Consider the following 10077-nt stretch of genomic DNA (forward strand, 5'->3'; position numbering starts at 1 on the left):
GTGGCGAGAGCGCCCTAGCGAAACCCTAGAAAAACTGGCACACGGATTTCCACATGTGCTGGCACCCCCACTTACATATTGCTGCTGTAAAAACCTAGAACACCAAGCAACTTCCTCAAGAGCACGCGGACCCGAACCTCCATTGCTAGTCCTCCAAGCTAGTTTTCATGATATTTCCATCTCTGATTTCACCATGGACCAGAATATCATCTGATGGCAATACAGAACAGAGCTTCGCGTTGCTCCCTCCAGAACCAAACGGTCGGAGTAAAAACATGGGTGCGCAACATCGAATACCATCCGGTCCAGCAAACTCCAGGCAATATGTGCTTTGTTAAATTCACCGGCGGAGCCTTCCGCAACTCAACACTCTGGCCAGATCAAGAATGACAATCCTCGGGAAGTTCTTCATCTTCGCACAATAGAAACCCAAGGTCCGCCGCCTTTATTCGCGGGACTGGCAGGCCCCCACGCCGCTAGTCATCTCCTTCACAGAACCGAAGAGGAAGAAGGTAGTCCATCGCCATGCTGCAAGTCAACGGTGTCTCGAGGACATCCATAGACCACACAACACCGGCCCTGGCTGAACCCATCGTGTCAAGATCGGGCCTCACAACCTAGATCTCGTCCCGACGGCGCATATCACCACCGTGCCCGCCGTAGCCGCACCGCCGATGTATCGCCTCCACCTCTTCAACCCCTGACGGAGATCCTCAGGCCTTGGCCAGTGACAACCGTGCTGCTCTGTGCCCCCACCAACAACGCCCCAACTCCCGAGAGAAGCCGTCGGGCAGCACCTCTCCATCCCCACCACCGCTTGACGGGAAGGGGCCCGCTACCACCGCGGCGGTGGCCAGAGGGGGAGAGGGTGGAGGGCGGAGGCTGCGCCTCCAGAGCCGCTCGGGAGTTCGTTTGTTCGTCTGTGCGTCTTGTTATAAATTCGAGAACAATCTTTTTGACGCACTACAGGAATGGGCCGATATGCCGATGGCTGGGTACCCTCGGCGTAGCCTGTTTTGGCCGTCGGCGTAGGCTACGCCGAGGGCAACCCTCGGCATAGCCCCTCGGTGTCTAGCTCCCTCGGCATAGTCACTATTGTCATCGGCGTAGCCCAGCCCTCGGCGTAGCACGCTACGCTGACGGCAAAACCGTCGGCATACAAATTTAAAAAAAATCAAATTTCTTTTTTCCAAAAAAATTCAAAAAACTATTTTCGAAAAAAAATCTTTTTTTGATATGCCGACGGCAAAGCCCTCGGCACAGAGTTTCAAAAAAATTCAAATTTAATTTATTTTACACCATTTTTTTCATTTTTTTCTTTTTAATTTTATTTTTTTACTTGATTATCTTTCACCCAATACACTTTTAAATCTAAGTATACTTAATCTTAGGTCAAATTACAATCATTGTTAAACTTCCGGGCGGTCACCCATCCTCACACTACTCCAGCCTCAGCACGATTAACTTCTTGGTTCCATTCGGATGAGCTTGCATTAAAGAATTGACACATTGCTGATAATAATAGCATATCAATCCTATTAACCCTTGGACCGTAGTGTCACACCTCTTTATTTTTGAATTCCAAACAATTACTTAAGTAAACAACAATGAATAGATAAATAATAATAATATTGAATTCAAATAATAATAAAATGATTTTATTGTTTGGTCTTTTTTCTATTTAATATGGAATAATTAATATCTTTAAATCGGAAAATCAAAATTCCACAAATATTATGTCTAAATCGATCAGAAAAATGAGAGGAATCTAAATATAAAATCCATATCATCATCTGAACCTAAAATTAGAGGAATCCAAATATGACGTCCAGTTTGCCATCTGGCCAAAACGCCCCCCTCGGGACATGCGAAATGACCGTACCGGGCGCGCTGGTGCACCGTTCGCCAACTAGCTAAACGGAAAAAATTATCTCATAAAGTGATGTGTTATAGACCTAAAAACACTTTTCGCGGAATTTATTGAGCGACAAAAAGTGTACCCCTAGTTCAAATTCGGTCAGTTTCCAGTGGATTCGGCAGAACACCGCATGAAGCCACAGTGATTCTCAGATAGCTAGTGCGCACATATGGCATGTGATATATGGTGCGGAGGCGGTGTCCTACCACTACGCGGAGGTCCCGCGCAATACTAAAATGCGCCCCATGTAGCTGCTACACACAAAAAAACCCGTTTTGGCACTCCAAAAATGAAAAAAAACCATCGCCCATGGGTCGGATTGGAAATCCCCTCCCGGGGCCTTGCTTCCCATCTCAGGGACCACGCACGTGCCAAATATGGCCTCGTTCTGACAAACTATGCGGTGTCACATGCCGTTTCCTACTCATTTGCCCTAAAAGCCATAGAACTCCGGGCGTGATAGCCCTGTGTTTTTCAAAATAATTGATGTATCATAATCTCGACTTTTGTAGTGGTTACTAGGATACATAATTAAAATGATGACATGTGGCTCCGCGGGATTTTCTGACTTCGTTTAAATTGCCATTTGGCCAACACGCCCCCCCCCCCCCCCCCACGGAGATGTGGTATGGCTGTACCGGGTGCGCTGGTGCACCCGTTCACCATAGCGCTAAACGAAAAACATTTAGCACATAAAGTGATGTGTCGTAGACCTAAAAACATTTTCCCGAAATTTATTGAGCGATGGAAAGTGTACCCCTAGTTCAAATCTGGTAAGTTTCCAGCGAATTCGGCAGGACACCGGAGGAAGCCACATGGATTTCCAGATATCTAGCGCGCACATATGGCATGTGATATGTGGTGCGAAGGCGATGTCCTACCACTACGCGGAGGTCTCGCGCAATACTAAAATGCTCCTCATGTAGCTGCTTCACAAAAAAAAACCCGTTTTTGCACCCCGAAAATGAAAAAATCATCGCTCATGGGTCGGATTAGAAATCCGCTCCCAGGGTCTTTCCTCCCATCCAAGGGACCACAGACGTGCGAAATATGGCCTTGGTCCGACAAACTATGCGGTGTCATAGGCCGTTTCCTACTCATTTGCCCTAAAAGCCATAGAACTCCGGACGTGATTACTCTGTTTGTTAAGGGTTTTCCAAAATAATTGTTGTATACTAATTCCGACTTTTGGAGTGGTTATTAGGACACATAAAATGACGCCATGCGGCTCCGCGGGATTTTCTAACTTCGTTTAAGTTACCATCTGGCTAAAACGAGCCCCCACGGAGATACGGTATGGCCGTACCGGGCGCGCTGGTGCACCCGGTCACCATTGCGCTAAACTGAAAACATTTAGCACATAAAGTGATGTGTCGTAGACCTAAAAACATTTTTCCCGGAATTTATTGAGCGACGGAAAGTGTAGCCCTAGTTCAAATCCAGTCACTTTCCAGCGGATTCGACGGGACACCGCAGGAAGCCACATGGATTCCCAGATAGCTAGCACGCACATATGGCATGTGATATATGGTGTGAAGACGGTGTCCAACCACTACGCGGAGGTCTCGCGCAATACTAAAATGCGCCCCATGTAGCTGCTTCACAAAAAAAATCCGTTTTGGCACCCCGAAAATGAAAAACCATCGCCCATGGGTCGGATTGGAAATCCGCTCCTGGGGCCTTGCTTCCCATCCCAGGGACCACGCACGTGCAAAATATGGCCTCGTTCCGACAAACTATGCGGTGTCACGGGGCGTTTCCTACTCATTTCCCCTAAAATCCATAGAACTCTGGACTTGATAGCCCCGTTCGTGAAGGGTTTTCCAAAATAATTGGCGTATTCCAATTCCTTCTTTTGGAGTGGTTACTAGGACACATAAAATAACGCCATGCGGTTCCACTGGATTTTCTGACTTCGTTTAAATTGCCATTTGGCCAAAACGGGAACCCGAGGACATATAAGAAAGTGTTTCAATTGTTACTATGTTAACATGGTACTATACATGATTCAAATATGCATGATTTTGACATAAACGGATAGAGGATGTTTTTATGAATATTTTGATACCTTATGCACATTTTTCTGACATCATATGAATTAGTTATGATTTTTACAAAATTAGATAAATTTGAAAAATAGTCTACGCCGCGGGTGGCCGTCGCCGTAGCCCTGTCTACGCCTAGGGCCAAAGATATACCGAGGGCTGCCCTCGGCGTAGACCTCGCTACGCCGAGGGCAACGCTACGCCGAAGGTCGAATGAGGAGACTAGCGAGGCCAGGCCATACGCCGAGGGCCCCGACTTTTGGCCGTCGGCGTATAAAAGGCAGTATTGCGCCATTCCTGTAGTGACGGCTGATTTCGTAGTCATTTTGGCAATAATTTACGTGCAGTTTATAAATCGAACATAAAGATTGGTGACGCGTCTCTGAATGGAGCTGCTAATTGACATTGTACTAAAGCTCATGTTTCCGTAAAACGATAGAGCTCATCTGAAAGGCCATCGTTGATCGGCCCGTCGGCGTCGGAGCGGCCGGACAGGGACGCGCCCCCAACGAATTCCGAACCCAAATAAACGCGGGGCTCTGGGCGCCACACACCTCTGGCCGCTGGAGCGCGGCGTCTATCTAGTGCACGCCTGCGGCCGTGCGGCGTCTATATAAAGCTCAACACCCAGCTCCTCATGCCACTCATCCTGGCCTCTACATTCCTCCTCTTGCTGCATTCTCTTCTCAGCGCACAGTGATCAGAAGCGATCCGTACGACTCGATCGTGAGAAAGAGCTCCGCTGGATCGGGCGTTTCCCGGCCTGATCGAGATGGCTGCCGGAGCAGAGAGCGTCCGGCCGTCCGCCGGCGACGTGGAGGTGTTGCCCGCGCTCCTCGCCATGGAGAAGGATATGACGGTGGACCCGGTGATCTGGGGCGACGAGGAGCGGATGAAGAGGGAGCTCATGGCCTGGGCCAAGGCCGTCGCGTCCATGGCGCTCAACGCCTCGCCCGCGCCGCCGACTCCCACCAGACACGGGGCCAAGTGCACGACTTGATTAGACACCCAGTGTGCTGCATAGATATAGCTTCTGGATCGACGTCCTGCCTTGTGCGTGTTAATTTATTTCGCTGGAGGCTGGAGCGCGCATGACACACCATACGGAATCATGGCAGATATATGTGTGCCATCTTTTCTTGGCTAGCTTATGATGTACGATAAAGCCTAGTACACTTATTGCTTTCGGGAAGTTGATGCATTAAATTTCCCACGGTTAGGGTGGCTCATCACAAACATGAGTATATAAGTGCTCTTAACCTGGTATGAATCTATGTGGTGGGCGCTGGTGGCAGCCAAATTAGCCGTCGATATCCAATTATCCAAATATTGTGGTCTGGCTAGATTGGTGAGTAGTACTCCTTATATATCGATTGTAATCTATACCTAATAATAAAGGGAGAAGCGTTTCCTTGGTTTCGTCCGTCCCGTTTCAAGGAGCTAAGGTTTCTGCCAAAAATTTCGTCAACGTTTTTTTTTGGACCGTTTTACCCTCCCACCAGAACGCATAATACAACATTTACCATTGTACCGATTCGTCTCTTATCTTCGCGTGTGGCTGGGAACAAGGAGGGGCGGGGTCTGCGACGAGCGGGCGCACTACTTGGCTGCTTGTCGTCGCTGTTCCCCTGTTCCAATCCTTTGGAGGCGCACAACGAGTACACGGGTATCTCTGCCGTCTTTCCTTCCTCCCCCACCACGGCCATGACCGGGCCTCTACAGTGGCAGAACTCCCAGCCGAAGCATCTTCCCTCCAAGAAGAGTTCCTCCTCCATGCCGTCGGCCCTCCCAGCCAGCCGATGTCCTTCAGTTGATGAGGATCTGGCGAGCGGCAGCTCGAAGGAGACGGACGGGAGAGGAAGCTACACAGGCTAGCTGGCTAGCTGACTACCCGCACGCCGCCGCGCTTGTTGGCCCTGAGCCCCCGACACGGTCCTTGGATCGCATCGTGGCTGCGACGGCGGCCAGAGCTTCCTGGCGCAGCTCCCCACGAGACATCTATTGCGGTGTATGGAGGCGGCCAACTCCATGCGTACGTGCCTCCGCAATGCCTCGATGCAGCTCCTGTCCGGGTGCAGATCGATCGGAGCTTGGCCGAGGCGAGCGGTTTCAGACTACTAGCGATGCAAAAATAAGGCCACCCGAGAAGGAGCCAGCTCAACCGGAATTTCTCCCTATTTAATTCCAGATACAACATAAGGGATATTCAAGGGAGAGGGGATTTCGGAATTCAGTACCGAGGTCTCCAATTGGGGGATAATACACTGATTTTACAATAATGAATTAATGATGATGGATTTGGGACAAAATCGAAGGATCTTTCTCAATACTATATAGTGTGACGCTCCTGGATTGATTTTTCTGGCCAGGGCTCTTCTTTATATACTATCAGATTGACGCGCGGATCGAGCTTTAATTTCGCCGCAAAGCTCGATGCTTTGATATTGGTAACCTGTTGCTTTTTTCTCTTCCAGATAACCTGCTACTTTTGACTAGCAGGAGATGCATACCTCTGTGTCATTCAGTATGTCATGTACATGTACGAGCTGCTGTTGCAATTTGGGCTAGGAGGGGCTGAGCTCTCGGAATGTTTTGGTCAGGAAAGGGATGAATCGCTGCTATTCGAGTAAAGAGATGTTATACACAGTGGCTTGGCTCAGCTGATTTGAGAGAGAAGAGAGATGGAATGAGATTTATTGGTATTCACAATTAACAGATACGGATGGTGCTTTGCTATTGATTACTGTTACTACTATTTCTGCTACGTTTCGCTGCTGCCAGTATGTTCAGCCGACTGTCAATGTTGCCTAAAGGAGCACCAAGGTGTGGTCACCGGCTTCGACTGACCGTGGCGTTTACAGCTTGAATTTTGCAACGAACCTGGCCACAGCCTTTATGGAGGGTCAGTAAAAAAGGATATGAGATGCAACGATGGCAATTGTGTGATCAACTTTTAATCTCTCGGCAGCTTTCAAGTTACAACCATGCTACATTGGCATATTTTTAACCTTTATATAAATCAGTGAATCAATCTCACCATTGCGGATGCAGGTGTGGAAGAGGTGTGCCTCCGCCAGTTCTCATATGTTAAAAATTCATGATGAAGCCGTGATCATTTTGGTTCTACCGTTATCATTTAATCATGAAAATATCTGTATCTCTGATTCGATTATTCTATTGTAGAGGGAGAAGGTGACCCGGTAATGGTGGCAGTGGCATCAAGAAACAACAAAGAGTTCCATAAAGTGATTTTTTGCGACATAATTATTTTGTAAGTTTGTAATACAAATCTTATCTCTCCCGATGCAACGCACGGGCACTTTTGCTAGTAGTATCTTATACTCCTATTGTATTAAAGGACGGAGGGTGTAGTAACTAATATGGCTCTACGAAATGTAAATTCTACACAAAGAGACTCAGATTTTACAAATCCTCGCGAGTGCTAAAACAATTTATCTCGAGACTTTGATCTTTGTCAAAGTGCGAGTGTCGGCCTTGAATTTTAATTAATATTGGTGTGCCAACATCCGTCGAGACTCAGAATGATTAGCAACATACTATGAAGTTAGGGATCGATAAAACGACCGCCCTTGTGCATATCAACATAAGGTTGTTCGCATGAACAAGTAAGTTTCATTATGTAACGGTCAGAGCGCATGGACTAAGCGAGTGCAATTGTGGAAGTGCCCAACTAGTCATGCAACCAAGAAAAAATCGCATCTTAGAAACTAGATTACGGTTGACATCAAACAACTCGAGTGCCGTATAATCGAGTGTACCATGGATTTATGGCATTTTACCTTTGATTGGCGAAAAATAATAGTGATGGATTGGAACCAGCCTCAAAATATTCTTGAAGAACATTACTCGATTGTTTACTAAATAAGTGGAAAGTAATATAATGCTAATGCATAGTTAATCACAGTTTGATTATGTGCATAGAAAACTTACAATGAGCTCCTCGACAATTTTGGTTCATCGATGTCACTGTAATCTCCTGCTTCGTATCTAGCCTGGTTTAACCGTTGTTAGGGTAGACGACGGCTCTCTGCTAAAATGAGAAAAATATATTTTGCTTAGTTGCACATCGCTAAATTCATCTACATTACCCCAGGAAAAACAATCTACATATGCTTAGCGAGGTAAAAATAACACTGATCTTTTGTAACAATGGCAGGCCTAGCTTCCCTTGTCACCCATAAATGTGCCTCTCCACAAGTCCATATCGATGATCACTACAGGAATGGCTCGCTGCGCCGACGGCCGTGGCGTACGCCGACGGCCAAATGTCGGGGCCGTCGGCGTACGTCCGGTCCATGGCGGCGGCCAATCTAGCCCCTCGGCGTAGACATACCCTCGGCGTAGAGAGGGATACGCCGACGGCCACCCTCGGCGTACTAAAGGCCGTCGGCGTAGCACATGCTAGTGCTACGGTCCCGCTCCGGCCGTGACGGCCCGGTCACGGCGTCAGCGAGGCGCCGAGGGCCACCCTCGGCATAGGGCATCACCCACCTATGCCGACGGCCACCCTCGGCATACACTTTTTTTTTCTTTTTTTCTTCTCGGTCATTAACTTTATATTATGTTTGTTTTATTTATGTACTAGTATGAATTATGTAAAAATAGTTACTTTTTTAAAGAAAAAAATGGTAGATGGCTTATGTAGATCCCACGAGTGACGCTCTTCGTAGACGGGTCGACGGGATCCAGTAGGCCCAACATCTGCTATCGATGTACATATGTCCTAAAACAAAGGAAAAAAGTCCATTGCTAACCCTAACTCTAACCCTAACCCTAACCCTAGGGGTAGATTTGCGGGGTCCCCGCCCCCTAGGGTTTCCCTAGATACAAACCACCGGAGCGTCCGAATCGCTGGAAACTCCTGCTACGGCTCATCCGGGGCCTATTTCATTCCAAACCTATGGTTTCCATGTGCATATGTCCTAAACAAAGCAAAGAAATTAATAAAATCCATTGGTGAACCCTCGCACGAAAAAAGCTATAGGGGTAGATCTGCAAGGTCCCCGGCCTAGGGTTTCCCAAGATACAGATCACCGGAGCGTCGGAATCGCTTGAAAACTTGCATTTGTCCCTAACATATGTGTACAAGTGTGATGTAAGGTTTGTCTAACCTTGCATGTACCCCGCGTTGACGATTTCCGCATACATGGGCCCACACTTGGTAAAATCCAGGATTTGTATGTGGAAACTCCTGCTACGGCTCATCCGGGGCCTATTTCATTCCAAACCTATGGTTTCCATGTGCATATGTCCTAAACAAAGCAAAGCAAATAAAAAATCCATTGGTAAGCCCTCGCACGGAGAAAGCTATAGGGGTAGATCTGCAGGGTCCCCGCCCTAGGGTTTCCCAAGATACAGATCACCGGAGCGTCGGAATCGCTTGAAAACTTGCATTTGTCCCTAACATATGTGTACAAGTGTGATGTAAGGTTTGTCTAACCTTGCATGTATCCGGCGTTGACGATTTCCGCATACATTGGCCCGCACTTGGTAAAATCCAGGATCTGTATGTGAAAACTCCTGCTACGGCTCATCTGTGGCCTATTTTATTCCAAACCTATGGTTTCCATGTGCATATGTCCTAAACAAAGCAAAGAAAATAAAAAAATCCATTGGTAAACCCTCGCACGGAAAAAGCTATAGGGGTAGATCTGCAGGGTCCCCGCCCTAGGGTTTCCCAAGATACAGATCACTGGAGCGTCGGAATCGCTGGAAAACTTGCATTTGTCCCTAACATATGTGCACAAGTGTGATGTAAGGTTTGTCTAACCTTGCATGTACCCGGCGTTGATGATTTCCGCATATATGGGCCCGCACTTGGAAAAATCCAGGATATGTATGTGGAAACTCCTGCTACGGCTCATCCGGGGCCTATTTCATTCCAAACCCATGTGCATATGTCCTAAACAAAGCAAAGAAAATAAAAAAATCCATTGCTAAACCCTCGCACGGAAAAAGCTATAGGGGTAGATCTGCAGGGTCCCCGGCCTAGGGTTTCCCAAGATACAGATCACCGGAGCGTCGGAATCGCTTGAAAACTTGCATTTGTCCCTAACATATGTGTACAAGTGTGATGTAAGGTTTTTCTAACCT

The 10077-nt window shown here is 47.5% G+C and overlaps 1 long non-coding RNA gene across 1 annotated transcript; it reads left to right on the forward strand.

Annotated features, from left to right (window-relative positions):
* The first annotated feature begins 6220 nt into the window (after positions 1-6220).
* LOC127313337 (uncharacterized) lies at positions 6221-7416 on the forward strand. The gene is made up of 2 exons (XR_007858898.1): positions 6221-7025; positions 7147-7416. It is a non-coding gene; the product is annotated as an uncharacterized lncRNA (long non-coding RNA).
* The last annotated feature ends 2661 nt before the right edge of the window (positions 7417-10077 follow it).

This window comes from Lolium perenne, chromosome 7 (assembly GCF_019359855.2).
Source record: "Lolium perenne isolate Kyuss_39 chromosome 7, Kyuss_2.0, whole genome shotgun sequence".
NCBI lineage: Eukaryota > Viridiplantae > Streptophyta > Magnoliopsida > Poales > Poaceae > Lolium > Lolium perenne.